At 45.4% G+C, this 19384-nt stretch overlaps 1 pseudogene; it reads left to right on the top strand.

Moving 5' to 3' along the window:
* The first annotated feature begins 249 nt into the window (after nucleotides 1-249).
* Nucleotides 250-573, top strand: LOC110563250 (translation machinery-associated protein 7-like; annotated as a pseudogene).
* The last annotated feature ends 18811 nt before the right edge of the window (nucleotides 574-19384 follow it).

The raw sequence follows: 19384 nt of genomic DNA, 5'->3' as shown, positions 1-19384 counted from the left end.
TGTATAGACTAAGCAGATTGCGTTTATTTATTTAGCACTGTCGTACATATAATTATATATATATTTAAAACAATTAAAAAGAGGCCATGAATTTGAGAGAGAACAAGGGGAAAGAGGTTCATGGGAGGGCTTGAAGGAAGGAAAGGATGAAATGATACAATTGTACTTCTTGTTTCAGAAAAAAGAAAAAAGATTAAAAAGAGTATTAAGGGCTTGGGATCAGGGACTGGTGAAGGGGCTGTCAGCACCATGTCTGGCCACGAAGGTGGCAAAAGAAGCCCCTGAAACAGCTCAAGAAGCAGGCCAAGGAGATGGATGAGGAGGATAAGACTTTCAAGCAGAAACAGAAAGAGGAGCAGAAGAAACTGGAGGAGCTGAAAGCCAAGGCGATGGGGAAGGGGCCCCTGGCCACAGGTGGAATTAAGAAAGCTGGCAAAAAGTAAGCTATTCCTCGTATCTGAGGTGATGGTGACCCTCTTCCATTCCTATTTAAACATCTGGATCTCCTGCCATAAAATCTTTGCCACCTACAACCAGAATGAAGTGTTATCCTGGAGCCTATTGTACATTGTAATAAACTTTTGTAGTAAAACAAAAACAAAACAAAACAAAACAAAACAAAAAAGTATTTAGGAGTAAAAATAAAAAAGTGAAAAGGGACACTTTACCTGAGTCTGACTTTGTTTTCTTCGTTTTTGTTTTTGGACACATTCTGTATCCTCAGGCTGGTCTCAAACTTGTTATCCTCCTGCCTCAGTGTCTGAAATCTGGGATTACTGCCTTGGGCTCCATGCTTTTGTTTGCTTCATAAAGTAATGTCAAACTTCAAAGTACCAAAAATTGTAGAATAGATGGTCAGGGACATAGCTACTTTTAAAAATACTATCACATTATCATCTCTAAACTTCAAAGCTGGGCTTGGTGGTACATACCATAATTGAAGAGCCTGCAAATTAGAGGCAGGCGAATCAGGGATTCAAGATGATCTGGGACTATCTAGATAGTTTGAGGACAGCCTGAATTGTATGAGACCTTGTCTTAACAACAACAAAAAGTAAATAATAAACTTTCTGATTTGGGGAGAATTCTAGATCCACAGGCAGCCATGTTAACAGCTTAACCAAGGTGCACGAAGCCTTTGGAGAGTTGTCCTGAGAAATGAGTAAGGCGGAAACAAATCCCAAGAGGTTTGGGCTGCACCAAGATGGAGGACGTGATGGGAGAGTCTTTAGAAAGGGATCACAGAAGCAGAACAAAAGATTTGAGCCAAGTGGAACAGAAGCCTAAACTCATGTGCACATACCCACAGACAGACACACACACACACACACACACACACACACACACACACACACACAAATAATAATAATAATATACCTAAAAAAAGAAAGAAAGAAAGAAAGGAGCAAACAGGTGGCAGCTTCCTCTGCTTCCTCTGGTCTGTTCATGCCTGACAATAAGCAGGAAGCCACAGTCTCTCGGTGAGACCAACTGCTCAGCCATGGGTCCTCTCAAACCTTCACTGCCTATCGCACAAGACACAAGACTGAAGACACCTGGAACCAGAACACCCTGTGCCTCAGCACACGTAAACATGCGAAAGCCTTTGCAGCGCTGAGTAAACTTTTAGAGCCTGCCCCTCCCCCTTTGAGTGGGAACAGCCTGGCACTGAGAAATATGTGTGGCACCTTTTCCCACACTTCTAGAGAAACAAAAGAAATAGATACGGTAGAAGATGAGTTTGGATAATGAACATAGCTCCTACCCATTGCTTATCACATGACTTGCTGCCAGGAATGTTCATCCAAGAACAGTTAACCCAGAAGGGAAATTATTGTGGTAAAAGCCAAGGCCTTACTAGTATATGTCACCGGTGTACAAAAGGGTGAAATAGTCAATGAGGGATAAAAAGACAACCAGTTGAAAATGATGTAAATGAACAACCAACGCTATGTTTCTTAAAAATATGTTTGTCAGTCGATAGCCATGCCACCCCAAACACACCTGATTTGAGGTAGCTTGCCTAGTTAGTACATGGATGGGAGAAATGCATTTGTCAACAATTTAGAATGGGTTTTGTTATATGCTAGAGAGCCTCAATCAGAAAGCTTTTGTTTAAGTCTTAAGTAGGGAATGAGAGCTTATTTTTTTTTCCAGTACTTTTATGTGTTTTGCTGGAATTCTTACTAAAATAACTAACCCTCCCCAAATTCCTAAGCTCAGAATGACCACATCCGAGTTAATCCCCAAGGGCTGAGAAAGCTAAATGTCAGTGATAAGCAGCCAACTATAGTAGCTGCCGGGCCACGAGGCAGAGTAGCAAGAAGACCCCAGAAAAGCCTTTCAGAGACAGACATTCCTGTCGCCAGCCCTGAAACAGTTCTTGTCTGTTTCTCTCCACCAGATTGTAGAGCGCAACAAAACATTTGGCAGAGGCCAGTTTCCACTTTCCACTTCCTTGGGTCTGGCCAATTGCAATGTTTTTTTGTTCTGTTTTGTTTTGTTTTTTCTTTTCTTCTCCCATAGAAGAAGAAAGCTCACAAATATAGATGCTGCAGGGAGGTGGTGACACATGCCTTTGATGCTCCGGAGGCAGAGGCAGGTGGATCTCTGTTCTACAGAGTGAGTTCCAGGAGTTCCAGGACAGCTCTGGCTACACAGAGAAACCCTGGAGAGACGGCTCCGAGGTTAAGAGCACTGGATACTCTTCCAGGGGTCCTGAGTTCAATTCCCATCAACCACATGGTGGCTCATGACCATCTCTAATGAGATCTGATATCCTCTTCTGGCCTGCAGGCACACATGCAGGCAAATACTGTATACATGATAAATCTTGAAACAACAACAACAAAAGAAAACCCAAACAAATAAACAAACAAAAACAACAACCCACAAATATAGATGCTAAAGAATGTAGTGGAGCTCAAAGCACACACACACAGACACACTGTAATTATGGAGAATAAAGCAGTAATTTCACCATGGGGAAACCTGGCAGACAACTCCATATCCACACGGCCAAAGTTAACCTTGCTGCATTGTGACCGGTCAGCTTCAGGTGTCTCCTAACAGGAGGTACTGGAAGGACTCTGCATCCCTCCTGTGACAGTCTTGTCTAAAGGGACTCCCTTGAGCCCAGCTTGAGTGAGCACACAAACCCGAGGGAACTGAGCAGTGTGTACAGCAACCACCCCGTGTTGTGAGATGGGGACTCACTTGTCCTGGACCCCAGGACACCACAAGGTGATGGAATTCAAACTTTGGGTTCCTTTTGCTATAAAAGATAGCACCGACAAAACTTAGTGAGGTCTGCAGAGAATAGGATAGCACCGTTCAGAGCAAATGCTTGCTTCTGGTGATCGTCCTGTGGTCACATGATGGAATCCGTGGCTTTAGGAAATACAGACAACATTTAGCGAGTAAAACATCATCAAAGCTACAATTTATAATGGTTTGTTGGTTTTGAAACAGGGTCTCCCTTTACCCCAGTTGCCCCAATACTCATTTGTAGCCCAGGTTGATTAAAATTTACCACAACCCACCTACCTCAAGCTCCCAAGAGCTTGTCTGAGCTGTTTTTAGTTGTGTTTCTTTATGTTATATGAGGAGAGATGGCACATGCCATGATGCATGTGTGAAAGTCAGAGGACGACGTACAGGAGAGAATTCTCTTCTTTTACTGCCTGAGGCCTGGCAAGCAAACTGAGGCTTAGGTACAAAGTGGCTTTCTTTGACTGCCTCCCCTGTCCCGTCAGAGAGCTTTCTTTCTTCTCTCCTTACTTCCTTTTTTCCTTCTTTCTTTCTTTAATGTGCATGAGTATTTTTCCTGTGTGTATGTGTGTGTACCAGGTTTGTGCTCAAAGAGGGTATCAGGTCCTCTGGACCTAGATTTAACTATGGTTGTTAGGTACCGTGTAGTCATTGGGACCCAAACTTGTGTCCCATACAAGAGCAGGCAGAGCTCCTAACCTCTGCGCCATCTTTCAGTCCCATCAGAGAAAGTTTGACTGATGAAAATATTCTATATCTCGATTGTGAGGCTGACTGTAATAGTTACTCGGAAAACGCACAGTTGGCAAAGTTCGTTGAACTTAAAGGCACCCATGCCGCTGCTTATAAACACATCTCAAAAACCAAGGCTGTTCATTTTTAATGTTCATTTTTATTTATGTGCGTATCTGTGTTTCTCTGTGTGAATGCCTGTACATATACACATGTGTGTCATTGAAGGCCAGGAAAAAAAAAGTGTTAGCTCCCCTGGAACTGGAAACAAAACTCCGCAGGAGTAGTGAGTGTTTTCAACCTCTGAGTCATCTCTGCAACCTCACAAGATTTTTTTTTTTTAATGTTCATTTTGATATCGTTCATTTTGTTCTGCGGAATACAGGCACTACTCAAACGTGAAGTATTTCTGTTTAATGTTTTATGCCCTAGGGGCATAGCTGGGGTCATCAGGCAAGGGTCATGCTAACTGGCCTCACAGTAGTTATGTCTGTTGCTTAATACTACCTATCGATTGACTGACTGCCCAGATGACTCACGGAGCTCAATGAGTTCTCACTGGCTTGTTACAAACGTGTTTCCCCTGATGTGTCCTTTCCTCTCATCTCTTCTGAGCAGGCAGCAGCACGTCTCGTAGAGTATCGTGTGCACCTTGCTTGCTTTTTAAACAGCTGCAGGCATTTCTTCTCTCAAAAAGACCCTTCAGGCCAGCATGATGGCTTGGTGGTAAAAGGTATTTGCTACCCATGCCTGATGACCTGGGCTGTGCCCCAGCCTATACTAAAGCAACCTTTGGACATTTGACGTCTGACTCTTGTGATTCTACCCCACAGTTCCTGTCAGAGCTCTCCTCCGGTTTTCCCAAATTTCCTAATATTGTGGCGATTGTTATCTAGAGTGCTCCACGGGACGTTCTTCATTCACGAGGAGAGGCGTAAATTATTTCCTTTGTGGGTTTTGCTTACTGGGAGACACGATGTGTCTTTATTTCTACCTCATTTCTGGTGGCATCACAGAACTCCCCACAGCATGTCCAATAATAGACGCAGAAACATCTAGCAGATAAAAATACTTAGGGGGCTGGGAAGGTGAGTCAGCTAGTAAAGCATCTGCCAGACAAGCCGGACGGCATGAGTCTGGAGCCACAGCACCCAGCTGTAGAGCTGGGCACCACGGCAGCTCCTGCATCCCAGCGCTGGACTTGCAGAAACTGGCGCTTTCTGCTCAGCCAGGGCAAGGGCAAGGTTCAGTAAGAGACCCTGCCTCAGGGCTGGAGAGATAGGTCAGCAGTTAAGAGCACAGGCTGGGGCTGGAGAGAGATGGCCCAGAGGTTAAGAGAACTGGCTGCACTTCCTAAAGGTCCTGAGTTCAACTCCCAGCAACCACATGATGGCTCACAACCATCTATAATGAGAGTTGCTGCCCTCTTCTGGCCTGCAGCTAGACATGCAGACTGTATACATAATAAATAAATCTGTTAAAAAAAAAAAGCACAGACCCAGTTCCAAGGGCATTTAATATTTCCTTCTGGCCTCCAAGGGATGCACACACACACACACACACACACACACACACACACAAATGAGAGAGAGAGACACAGAGATACACAAAGAGACACAGAAACAGAGATGGGGAGAGAGACAGAGAGAGAGAGACAGAGAGAGGGAGGGGGAGAGGGAGGAAAGAAGAGGGAAAGGGATAGAGGAAGAGCGAGGAGGAGAGAAAGAGTGAGAAACATACACATAAATAAAATACATCTTTCGAAAATCAGTACTCACATATGGTGGCCTACACACACACTAAAACTCCATTCCCAGGGGATCTGGTGCCCTCTTCTGGCCACTGTGGGTACTCAAAACTCATGGTGCACAGACATTGAGTGAAGGCAAAACATAATATCAAATGAGGAAAATGTATCAATTATTTAAGAAACAAGACCCTGCCCGCCTTCAGAAATAATGTGGGGAGAGATCGGGAAAGGCACCCAGCATCAGTGTCTGGCCTGCACGTACGCACGGGCACACACATGGATGGGCAACCCATGCACACGAACCCCACACACAGACATACAACACGCCGATCTCTCACCTTCTGTCTTTGAGAAACTTGTTAATGACCTGGTGGACAGCGGTCGCCAAAAAGATCTGCATGAAGCAGCCTGTAGCTTCTCTCATTAGCGTTTACAAATTAAGCTAGGGATTCAAAAATGGCTAGCTCCATAAGCAAACTTCCTTTTCTTAGGCTGTGATCAGGAATGAGCAGAAAGGACCGGCCCAGCCTGAGAGCTAGTTCAAGCCCCAGCCTGAAACATGATGAAAATGGTTGTTTTAAGCCCAGCCTGGGCTCCGAGGCTGCAAGGTGCCCTACCTCAACTATAACCCTGGCACAAACTTTTCTTTCTTTCTTTCTTTCTTTCTTTCTTTCTTTCTTTCTTTCTTTCTTTCTTTCTTTCTTTCTTTCTTTCTTTCTTTCTTTCTTTCTTCATCAAAGAAGAAACAATCAAATTGAGAAAAAATCAAATCATGGCTCAGTAACATGCTAAGCATGAGGACCTGAGTTCAGTTCTATAGAGCCCACAGCGGTGGGGGGCAAGAGCTGGGTGCCGGCTGGTGAGATGGCTTAGTGGTTAAAGGCACGTTAGACCCTTCGTGATGGACGGAGCAGACTCCTGAAACTCTGAGCTCTACACATTCATGGCGACATGGTGACGTACCACCCCCCCCCCGACATGCACACATAATTAAGTAAATATAGATGATAGCTTTTTTTTTTTTAAATGCTGAATGGTGGCACGTGCTTGTCATCCTAGCTCCGGGGAGGCAGAGTCAGGGAGGATCCTTGAAATTTAACTATGAACCAACCTTAATCCTGTTGTGTCTATGGATTGGTTTCTGGGAATTACAGCAAATTCACAGTTGTAACGTGATTTACCTTGTTGCTAGCCAGCTGGCCCTTTAAGAGTTCTTAGCTGTTAGAACTGCTTGACCCCATGACCTTCAGTGTAGGCTGTAAAAAACGCCAGCAGAGTCTGAGAAAGGGATGTCGCGTAGTTTGAGAAGGGAAGGCAGCTGGGGCAGAAGATATTGTCGGAAGACAGCTGAGCCAGGAGAAACTGAGCTGAGCAGATAGGCTGGAACAGTTGTTCTATATGGAGCTGCTAGGCCCATACAGTCTGTTCTCTACCCTTGCTGTCCTCTGGTCTTACCTCTCACCGTATTCATCTCTTATTGAAACTGCTTTAATAGTTTAAAAAGTTTTAATTATGTCTGTCTGTCTGTCTTTATATGGTGTGTAAGCGTGAAGGCTCATGCGTGTGCCATGGCACACACACATGGACATCAAAGGGCAACATTCAGAGTCCATTCTTTCCTCCCACCGTGAGTTCTGGGATTGAACTCAGGTCCTCAGGCTTGCCCAGCGAGTCCTTTTGCACGCTGAACCATATTGCCAGCTCACGCTTTCATAGATTTTGATCCTCTCCTTACTAGAACGGCATCTGGTACCTCTGGAATGATACTGTGCATCTGGATGACCTAGTATCTTAGTTTCCTGTCCTGTGGCTGACCAAGCAGCTAACTGGAGAGAGTAAAGATTTGGCTCACAGTGTCAGGTTTCGCTCAGTCACTGTCCAGAAGCCACAGGGCAGGAGCTTGAGGCAGCTAATACACTCACAGTCAAGAGCAGAAATCATATATATATATAAAATTGTACACACACATATACATATGTACTTATGTACACATACATATACATATATACACACACATACACACACACATATATATCATGAATATGAGTTTGCGGATGGGAGCCCAGTGTCTTTTGTTGTAGTTCTGAGACAGTCTTCCCCCTGTAGACAAAGCTGACCTTGAACTTTCTTTCTCTACCTCCTATGTCTTGAGTTAAAGGCATGTGCCATCTTCCTCATTTTCTTTTCTTTTTATTTTTTTTTCATAAATTGCAACCATAGGGCATTTTATACAATTCTTGATTTTAATGTCTTTAAAATGGGGAATGAAGAAAACTGTAAAGTAAGATCCAATTTTTTTTTCTTTATCTTTTACAATTAGGTCTTTGCCCACGCCTAATTTAACAGCATTGTTGAAAACCAAGCTATAATTATCAAATCCCTCAAAGGCTGTAATTTAGTTGCTTCCCTTTTTAAAACAAACATCGTATTTTGATGTAATTTTAGATTCACATGTAAGTAGCAGAGCTGGTGCTGAGTTCTGGATACCCTCCCCAGACTCTTTAATGTCGCTGCAGGCTTTACGGGGGCCCAGTTGTCAAGACTGAACAAGCAACACTGGCCTACCATCATTTACTAAACCCCAGACTTCATTTGGATTAGTACCATTTTTCCATCATCCCATTTCTGTCCCAGGATCCAATTCAGGTGCTTTGCTGCATTTAGTTGTCCTGTCTCCTCAGAGCCCTCTGGCCAATGACGATTTTTCTTCTCTATTTTTCACAACCTTGACTGTCTCGAGAAACACCAGCCATGTGTGCTATAGGATATCTTCCAAGGCCGGGCCATCCGACAAGTTTGTCTTGGTCAGAGTCAAGTTATAACATTTGGAGAGGATAGAGACAGTGCCCTTCCTTGGCCCATGACAACGATTTGTGTCACTGTTGATAACTGGGTTTTTAAGAAAACAATCCTCACCCTTTTAGCACGCATTACCTTGAATCTTATATTATTTTCAATGAATAATGACACATAGTGTGCATAGGATTGGGACACAATGAACTCCTGGAAAGTGTGGGTCTCACCTTGGACAGCAGGAGCTGGGACCTCAGCCCCATCAGGCGTGGGTCAGTGGGCTTCCAGGATGGTATGGAAACAAACCGTACTTCAGTAGTGAGACTCTACTGTGATGCTGAATGCAAGTTAGCTGCTGATATTGGAGACCGGCGAGTCCCCTCTCTGTACTCACAGAGGTGGGTGCTGAGACCTCACAGTTACTTGTTTACTGTTTCCCTCCTCATTGGGAGAGCCCGGAGCTTGTCAGCCTTAGTCATCGCTGTGTCCCAGCACTCAGCAGGAAGCTTGGCACACAAAGCAAACCAATTCCACAGCCGGATGAATCAACAGAGCCGGCTTTAAATGTGCATCTGGCAGGGTCCAGTCAGCAGATAGACGCTGCATCAGTTGTTTCAGCAGAGGGGATTAAAGGCACAATGGTAATGCTAAACTCACACAGAGGCAGCCCATACAGAAAGCAGCCTTCTGTCTCCTCTGCTCACCTAGAGGGCTTGGGAACAAAAGGAATCGACCGAGAGAGAGAGAACACGATAGTGGGAGGAGACACCGCGGAGGACTTGCAACCTGACTCAGAGTGGGGTGCCCCACAACAGAGCCGACGTTTCAAGGGAGGTGTGCTGCAGCCGGTTCTGTAGGTTACGAGTGCCGAGAGCTGCTGACTTGACTCCCCTGGGCCACAGGCAGGACCTGTGGCTGTCAGGCGAGGAAGTGTGACAGGGCTCCAGGTCTCAAAAGCAAGGAGAAAGGAGCACGGACTTCCCCCTCCTCACCCTTCGACTCCAGCATTCCTCTGTAGAAAGATCCTTAGAGGGAGCCAGCTCAGCTGTCGGGCTGTAGTTTGCACATCTCCCAGCCACAGAGTCACAAAGCAGATTATGGAATACGGGAGCTGTGACTGAAACAAATGCTCAGTGCCTGGTCATGGCTGGGATCAGATCCCAATGTGCTAACCCAGTGTCTAACCACCTCAATAGCCCCCTTTCTACCCACAGTCCTGTGGAGCTTTAGCCTTCCTTCCTTCCTTCCTTCCTTCCTTCCTTCCTTCCTTCCTTCCTTCCTTCCTTCTTTCCTTCCTTCCTTCCTTCCTTCCTCCCTCCCCCTCTCCTTTCCTCCCTCCATCCATTCCTCCCTCCCTCCATTCCTTCCTTTCTTCTTTCCTTCCTCCCTCCATTCCTTCCTTTCTTCTTTCCTTCCTCCTTCCATTCCTTCCTTTCCTCCCTCCCTCCCTCCCTCCCTCCCTCCCTCCCTCCCTCCCTCCCTCCCTCCCTTCCTTCCTTTCTTCTTTCCTTCCTCCTTCCATTCCTTCCTTTCCTCCCTCCATCCATTCCTCCCTCCCTCCATTCCTTCCTTTCTTTTTTCCTTCCTCCTTCCATTCCTTCCTTTCCTCCCTCCTTCCCTTCCTCCTTCCTTCCTTCCTTCCTTCCTTCCCTCCCTTTTTCCTTCCACACACATATATATATGTTGTTTGTTTTGTTCTGTTTTCCTGGACACAGGGTCTCATGTAGCCCTGAGCTCCTGATTTTCCTGCCTTTACATCCCCAGTCCTAGGCTTAATGATGTGCACCACTGAATCTGGACTTAGGCCCTATTTCTTGATTTGTTCCCTTTGCAATAATTTGGGGGACTCTCTGGATATATCCTGGGTACCATAGGAATAACTCTAGGGTGTAGTTTTTAACACTGCCATGTTTCCTGGCCAGTGAGCCAGGAATCCTGACGTTTCTGTCAGTGGGGCTCATCTCATCCATCCATTTGAGAACAGCTCCACCTTCTCCATACTTTGAGCTACAAACACCCGAGGGAAAACATGATCTATCTCTGACCCACACAAACTCATAACCAATTTCTCTCTTCCATTTCCTAAAATATTGGAATTCTTGGGGTTATTGAAGCCTCCGTTGCTGGAAATGCCAAGTACTAAATTTTAATTTCAGCCAGGATTTGGTCCACAAGCAAAAATATGCATATACATGTAACACACACAATGAGAAAGAAGAAAGAAGAGAAAGAGAGGGAGAGGAAGGGAAATAATAGTAGTAGTAGTAGTAATAATAATAATAATAATAATAATAATAATAATTCATAGTCTCAACCACATCAGCCAGCACACTGGAGCAAACCTGTAATCTCAGCATTTGAGAGAGAGAGGCAGGCAGACCCTCAAAATGTATGTGTGTGAAGAGTACACAGGGAAGAGAGATCTCGCAGTGCTTTCTTAATAAAAAGCATCCTTCCCTTCAAAGGCCCCTGAACCTTCACCCTGGCAGTGTGGCCTGACCAGAGCAGGAATCACAAAGAAGTCATGGCTGGACCCATTTCTCATAAAAAGCATTCCTACCCTAGGCATTCTTTCTTTTTAAAACTGAGTCAGCTGGGGTGGAGTGCTTGGCTAGCATGCATGAAGCCCTGAGTTTGACGACTAGGAATGGTCATATATGGTGGAGACAGCAGAATCAGAACTCCGAGGTCATCTTCAGCTGCATAGAGTGAGTCAGAGGTCAGAACCTGCCTCAAAGAAAAACTGAAATCGTTGCTAAGATTTAGGGATTGGGAAATTTCCGATGCAATCTGGGTCTCTGTCTTCCTGTGAAAAAGCAGAAGGCTCGAGGGCAGCTGGCCACAATGGGCAGAGTAGGAGTGTGGGGTGGGGCTGTAGCAGCGGCCCGCGCCACTAGCAGACTTTAAACTGCCAGGCCGGACACGAGTTTCACCCAGAAAGGGGCCTTGCTGGGGGAGAAGCTAATGTTGAGAGCTGCACTCTGCAATAAAATTACACTCACGAAAATTCTGGTCAGTTGGGACCAAGCTTCCTGGAATACAAGCTTCAGCAGAGGGTCACAATAATGTAATTGTATTGGGTGACTTCAAGAAACGAGTGTCCATTTTTATAAATAAGACTGATTGTTCCTCTCTTCCCTGTGGTCCACATGCCCCACTGTAGATGGCAATAGAATGGCTTCATTTTTATATCACACGTATCTCTGGGTCAAAAGTCCAAGCAAAGGTAAGTTTCTCGCACATTCATGAATGACCAGTTTACCATGAACTCAAAATAAGGAAATATTGTTATGAGAAATGGCTGAATGATGAAATTTGTGCTTATTTGAAATACCATTTCCTAGTGGCATTTCCCTTTCCGCTGCCTCGGCGGCATTAATGCAAGAATTATTTATGACTTGGAATTTCCCCACAACAGCTGCCCACAAGTCAAGAGCAGAACTGAGGGCAATGAAAGAGCTATGCTGGCTGTACCCGGGGCATATCAGCACTCATGGCCAAGGCTAGACAGCAAGCTCCTGGGGAAGAGCAGGATACAGGATACTCTGGTGTCCATCTGAGTTCAAATACTGATTCTGGAATGTACGGGCAGTATGAACTGAGACAGTCCCGTTACCCAGAAGTCAGTAGATGATGTGAGGTACCAGCTGGGCAGCACTTCCCGCTTCGCTGACCCTGTGTAGCTTGATACCATGATTCAGACAAGCAAATGCCCCTGGCCTCCATGGGCCTCCCCTCCCCCTTACCTTACTGATTCTTGGGGTCCAGGACCTCCTGCCTACCAAACAAGCACTCTAACACTGGCACACATCTTATCTCATCAAGTGCAAATTTTATGGGATCCAACCTCATCAGAGGCTTTAATTCATTATGTGTTTAAAACAACAACAAAAACTGTACTGCAGGGGTGATGGTGACACACGCTTTTAATTCCAGCTGTGAGAAGGCAGAGTTAAGTGAACCTCTGAGTTCGAGGCCAGTCTGGTCTACAGAGGAGTTCCAGGACAGCCACGGTTACACTGAGAAACCCTAGCTCAAAAAACCAAAAATGAAATAAAAATGAAAAAAAAAAAAAAAACTGTACCAAAGCTAGACGTGGTGGCACATGCCTGTAATCCCCGTTCTTGGGAGATGGAGGCAGGATGACCAGGAGTTCAAGGTCATCCTCAGCTACATAATACATAATGTGTTCAGTGCTAGCTTGGCCTCTATGAAACCCAGTCTCAGTCTCCTCCCATCTCCTCAGATCTCCCAAAGTAAAGAGTTCAGTGTGTTAAATATTTAATCACTAGGGTTAATAACATATTATGATTTCACTATATGTATAATACATGTATACACACACATATATACGTACATGTATAATACATACACATACTTTACATATAAACTTGTGGTGCTGTGAATCAGAGTCAGAGCACTGACCGGGTTAGGGACGCAATCCAGCCAGCACTGAGTTCTAGCACCTCACCCCTCCCTGAAATTTCAGGTGTGGGAACCTTCCTCAGCCAAATTCATGTTAATTCTCTCTGGAGATGGGACGTTTGGTCAGACGGGCCCCGTCTGAGCCCGTCTGAGATGGATTCCTGCATTTGTGGTCAGCGGGCTATTGAAGGAGTGGATTTGTTATGCAAGCTGGGACGAGCCAACGCGTCTGCTGTATCGCTATTACACAGAACATTCTCCACCACGTTCCTCAAGAGGAAGGCCTTCGCCACCAAGCAGATGCTGAGCCCATGACGGGGAACTTCCCAACCTCCACAGCCACAGAGTGACCCGAACCTCTTTTATTAGTAAATTACCAAGTTTTAGGTATTTTTGTTATAGTAACAGAAAACAGACCAGGACAGCACAAGAGCTTTGCTAAGAGAACAAACAGTAGGTCCTTCTGCCATACTCAAGAACTCTTCGTGAAATAGAGGACGTGCTAATTCATCCAACTCTGAAAATCATTTTAGTCTAGGTAGACGACACACTGAGGGAAAGAGCAAAGGCTTGATTCAGCTTCTTGCATAATATGTACAGAAATGGGTAAAACTTGACAAAAGCAGGTCCTCATGGGAGGGGGAAACAGACAAACCTAAGTGTTTCCCAGCCACGTAGGTCCTGAAGTATGGAGTGCAGGTCAGCTGTCTTCCTTTCCTTCCTTCCCATACACCTTCCCCCAGAGCACCTCTGTGTGTGTGTGTGTGTGTGTGTGTGTGCACATGTGAGTGCAGGTGCTCATGGAGACCAGAAGAGGGTGCTATCCCTTAGGGCTGGAGTTACAGGCAGTTTGTGAACAGCCTGAAGCAGGTGCTCAGAATTAAACTCAAGTCCTCTGACGAACAGTTCGCACTGTCAAACACTGAGCCACATCTCCGGACCGTGACTGGTGTTTTTGTTTTCTGCTTTGAGATGGAGTTTCATTATGCTGCAAGGCTGATCTCAAACTTCTGAGCATAAGCGATTCTCCTACCTCAGCACCCATGCATCCATCCTCCCAACCCATCAATCATGTGCTGGGATTCCAGGTATACGCTACCATGTCCTGCCTCAGTTCTGCCCAGGAGACCCCCTCGTGAGTCGTGAGTCTTTTCTCCCAGGGCTTCTCACTTGGCTTCCTGCATCTCTGCTTGCTCCCTCCTTCTCCTCATGGCTGGCACCTGCTCTTCTCAGTCACTCAATGCTGGGCTTCTTCCTGCTTGGTATATAATTCCTCCTAACATGATCTCATCTACAGCTCAGATCTCAGTTGTCCTCTATACACCGACACCTGCTGAAAAAACATTTCCTCCCGTGAGCTACTTGCTCGGACATCTTCCTCCCCATTCCCTTAAGTGACTACTTCCAGAATTTCGTATTGTGAGTCCAGGTTGTCTGCTATTTTTTTTTCCTCGCAGTACTATAATCTCTAAAGTAAAATTAATTTCCCTTCTATAACTATTTCCTTTGTTGTTCTTCCCTGCTCTGCTTGGGCTTGCAGATTAAGGAATTCCCTTTTACGGGCTTTCCAAAAATTACTATTCCTTCGTTGTTTTGATTAAAGCAAGACAAACATTGGCAAAAGCAGCTTAGGGAAGGGAGGGTTTACCTCTGGCTCACAGTTGGAGGGGCTACAGTCTGTCTTGGCAGGAAAGCCATGGCTGCAGGAGTGGGAGGCAGGTGGTGACACTGTTTCTACCGTCAGGAAGTAAAAAGAGACTGATGCTGACACCCTGCTTGCTTTCTGTTTTATCATTTGGTCTAGGGTCCTAAACTATAAAACAGTGGCTCAGTGATTCCCACATGAGGTGGGTGTCTAATGTACATTTTTGTCCTCTCAGCACACCATAGATTCTGCCATTTTAGAAGGATCTCAATAAATACTTGTGGGCTGATGGAAAAAAAAAGCTTCATTAATTAAACCCTTTGAGAGGCTGAAAATTGTTTGAGTTCAGTTCTGAGCATTTTGAACTGGGCTCTGGTTACTCTTTAATGTCAAGGTTTCCTCCGTTTGGATGCTTCTCAAGGTTACATCCCCCCATACCCATAACCATCATCAGATGAAAATACTGGAAATCTAAAGCATATTTAGCTGATGAACCTATGAACCTAACCTAGAGTGTTGGTATGGCCAGGCCTGACACTGGCTCACCTTAGTAGAGGTTTGATAAATATTTTTAATGCCTCCAAATGAGGTCACGTTTTAGTAATATGTAAATCAGGCATACCCTGTGCTTGGGGAACTCATACTATCCATAGCCTGGGTTGGGTGGTTAGTGACAGATATGAAAGACTGTAAAAGATAAATTAAGCCAGGTGAGAACACTGAGGAAAGAAAGGGCAAAGATGGTGAGTGTTCAGCTCTGGGGATGAGGGAGCGTCTGTATGAGACAACCTGAAGTAGGACCTACCTACTTCATTCTCTTCCTCTTTTGCTCCTTTGTAGACAGAAATGCTGCTCCACAGGGTCTCCAGGGCTGTGAATGCCTCATTCCAGCTCCGTTTGTCTGGATGGGAGCTGTGACAAAACAGAACGAAAGGTTCAAGAGATTCTGGCCTTTGCAAGCATGTGAGTTCCACCTGGCGGGGGGTGGGGGGGTTGGTGTCAAGGTCGTGGGCTCAGTGTCTTCATCTGTAATTGCTGATATGCAGACCAGATAAGGGACAGAAGAACAGTTATGTGTAATAGAACCACTGTCTGGGGACAATAGGAAAAAATGAAACCCTAGGAAATCCCCGTATATCTGGTGGGTTCAAGAGTTGTCAAATTGATTTTTACTCTGCCTGCCTATTGGGGTGGGGAGAATTGAACAAAAGACAACCAACTTGAAATAACTAGAAGCATAAGACTGTACCAGGAAGCCTCGAGGATCACACAGGCCCTAGAGGGTCTAAGCACACTGTATGACAAACCTGAGCCTGTAGGCCAAAGAACCTTTGCAGATAGGATAACTGGTCTGCCTGTGTCCCAGACATAGCGCCTTCCCTTTCTATACTTGTGGCTTCTCTTTAAGTAGCAGGAATGGTTGCTTTGAATTCTTGCTCTCAAAGGTTGGACTTCAGTAAAACTGTAAAGACAGTATCTTTGGACTTAATAATAGCTGCCCAGCAAAATTCTAAAGACAGTACCTTGGGCTCAGTAATATCTGCCCAGCAAGCTCCATGAACTTTCTCCTGTATGGTCATGAAAAGGAAGGAGTAGGAGAGGCAGGTCTCCCACAGAGAATCCAGAGAGCCTGCAGAGTCCATAACCCAAACACAAGCCCCCGCACCCCCTTCCCTTCTCACAATCCCTCCAAGCAGAACAGCTTGCAGTAGGAGGAGGTGGGTCCCGGCTGTCGCAAAAGACACACGAGGCAGCCCGGGGCTACCAGGAGTTGTCAACTTATAAATAAAGTGTTCAGACAAATGGTTCAACTGTGAAAAGCAGTTGAAAAATTAGTGAGGGTGTCATACATTAAGATTTAGGAAGCAGCTTTTTCCCCCCTTTAAGAAGCTTTTAATTGTTCATCAGACCTCAAGTTAACAGTAAGCTGCTGCCAGCACAGCAGGAGACAAGCACACAAGAGTGGATCCTGTTCCACAGGCTAAGAAGAGAACATACACACTGTCATTCACGAACCAAGGCAGGTCCCTTAGCGAAGAAACCAGACTCTTCTCTCAGACCCCCAAGGGTATCAGATTTGCACAATCTGTTTCTTCTGAGCTATTAAAACTAAGCAAAGCGATTTTTTTTTCAATGTTAGGGACTTTGCATTGCTGGAAAATTTTCATTTACGTATTTATTTATTTGATATGGTCATTCCATAGTAGTGTAGGCTAGCCTCAAACCCTAGCTCCTTCTGCCTCAGTATCCTCTACACCATGCCCTTCTTTGCAAAAACATTAAAAAAAAAAAAAAACTTACAGCAGCTGTTGTGGGGCCAGTCAGCTCCTAGCTACAGGGACAGAGCAGGTGCATCTTCCTAGACCCAGCCAATGCCCTGAATGCCCAGTGTGTCCCAACAGGACCGTGCAGTGGGGAATTAGTTGGATCTCCAGCTAGCTTTTTCGCTGAGTCTTCATAACCAAAGGCCTTGCATGAAAACCTCTGAGCCCTCATTTTTCAAGACAGAGGCCCCTCTCTCAGTGTGAAAGGAGAATGAGTAATTAACATGATTCATGAAAGAGGAACTGGGTATCAAGGGATAAGAAACTTGGGAACTTGATCACAATGCCACCACCTTTCCTTTAGAGGAGTGATCTCTCATCAAATACCGATAGAGGCCGGGCTTTCGCTGGACCAAACATGCTAGTACACATAGGACCAAATGATGCATATTTGATATATTTGCTTTTAGGAATTCATCCAGATTTAGACAGAAAGATGTTCCCAAAGACATACGCAAGTTGGGTCTCGTGGAGCATGTCTGTAATCCTGGCACTGGGGGTGGAGGTGGGAGGTTGGGAGTTCAAGGCCAGCCTGAGCTGAATGTTGAGTTCTTATCTCAAAACAAAACAAAAATGTGAGGTTGCTCAGTGGTGGGATGCTCGTTAAATATGTTCACTGACGTGTTTAGAAACACTCTTTGGAAAAGTTGTAAGACCTAGACATATATGCTTGGCTCCTTTGGCAGGAAACAGGTGACCAGTGAGCAGGGAATGCTGCGGATTTCCACCGTTTGTGCATTTAAACCTTTAAAAAACAGTTTACAGGCAGTTGTGAGCTGCCTCCTGTGGGGGCTGGGAACTGAACTTAGGCCCTCTGCAAGAATAGTGCGTGAACCCTTAACCATGGAGCCACCTTGCCACCTCTGAGGATTGTTGTTTCCAAAATTTTTATGTATGTAGACATGTCTGTGTTGGTGTATGGTACATGTGTTTGGGGATCACAGAGGCCAGAAGATGGCATTAGATTCCCCTCGATCTGGAGTTCTAGGCAGTTGTAACCTGTTTGGTAGAGGTGCTGGGAACCAAACCCAGGTCCTCTGGAAGAGTACCTTAACTACTGAGCCATCTTTCTAGCTCAGTTTGAAGCTTTTGACATTTGTAGGAAGTGTATGATCTACTCACAAATAAGTGGCTTTAGAAGTATATCTAGGGCTGAAGAGATGGCTCAACAGGTAAGAGTGCTTGCTGCACAAGCATGAAGACCCGAGTTCAAATCCCCAGAACCCACGTGAAAAGCTGACTATGGTTGCATGTTGTAACCCCAGTACTGTGGTGGAGGCAGGGTGGGGTGGAGTGGCGCGTGGGGTGGAGAGATGGGTGGATCCGGAGGGCTTGCTAGTCACTTGATCTAGCCCCAGGTTCAGTGAGAGACTGGAATGAAGGGAACAGGAATTTGATAGAGCAGGACACCCTTCATTCTCCACCGGTCTTAGCACAGGCACGCTCAGGCACATACACTGGTACATACACCACACACATAACCCACGTATGCATTTACATGCATCATTCATACGCACACACACATGCAAGTACACAAGAAAAACAACAACAACAACAAAATAAAACAAAACAAAACAAAACAAACAAAAAAAAAAAAACCCAAAAACCAAAATCAATCAAACAAACAACAGCTACTCATAGTATATACGAAAAAATTTTCCTGGTGTTCTGAGGTCTGTAATCTCAACTATGAGGAGGACAAGTTTAAAGCCTGCTTATTAGACTGTGAGGCTAGCCTCTTCTCAAAATAAAAAGAGGACAGGGGTGGGTTCAGCGATGGTGATACTAGCCAAGAATGTGTGAAGCCCAATGGCCAATGCCTAGTAACCCCCCCCAAAAAAGAAAAAAAAACAACAAATCCGAAATCTTTATTTTTCTGTTATAAATCACCCCTTTCCCTCTAAAGTAAGAAATGTTCTGAAGGCCCGAGGAAAATAAAAGAATTAAATTCTTCCTGACAGGAAAGAGAGAGTCTGGAAATTATGCCTGATGGATAGAGTGGGGAATCCTGGCGAGGGGCTGGTGGCTGACAGACGACGAGAAGCTTGTCTGACAGGATTTGGACTGTTCACAGAAACGGAGACGGAGCAATTATGCAAAGCACGTTGAGAGAGCTGTCTTCCTCTCCGTCAGCTCGTTCAACGAACCCAAGCACGTTCTCGCGGTCACTTTCAACTTCCATCCTCCCCTGAGCATGATAGGGCCTTTTCTAGTTTGGTGTTTTTCTGTTTGTTTGTTTGTCTTTAGAATCAGCTGAGAGAGTTCGCTTACAGTGAGGAATGTGGCGATGCCGGGGTTCGTTTTTTTTCATCAGACGCTTTGTGTCCCTTGTGCATTAACGAGCCGCTGTGAGCACCACGTGGCTGACGCAGGGCAGAACCAGGCAGTAGGTAGTACAGGAGCTGGACTACGGAGGGACACCGATGAGTCGGGGAGGCGTACATC

The sequence above is a fragment of the Meriones unguiculatus genome, chromosome 15 (genome assembly GCF_030254825.1).
Source record: "Meriones unguiculatus strain TT.TT164.6M chromosome 15, Bangor_MerUng_6.1, whole genome shotgun sequence".
NCBI lineage: Eukaryota > Metazoa > Chordata > Mammalia > Rodentia > Muridae > Meriones > Meriones unguiculatus.
This window is presented reverse-complemented; position numbering and strand designations above follow the sequence as displayed.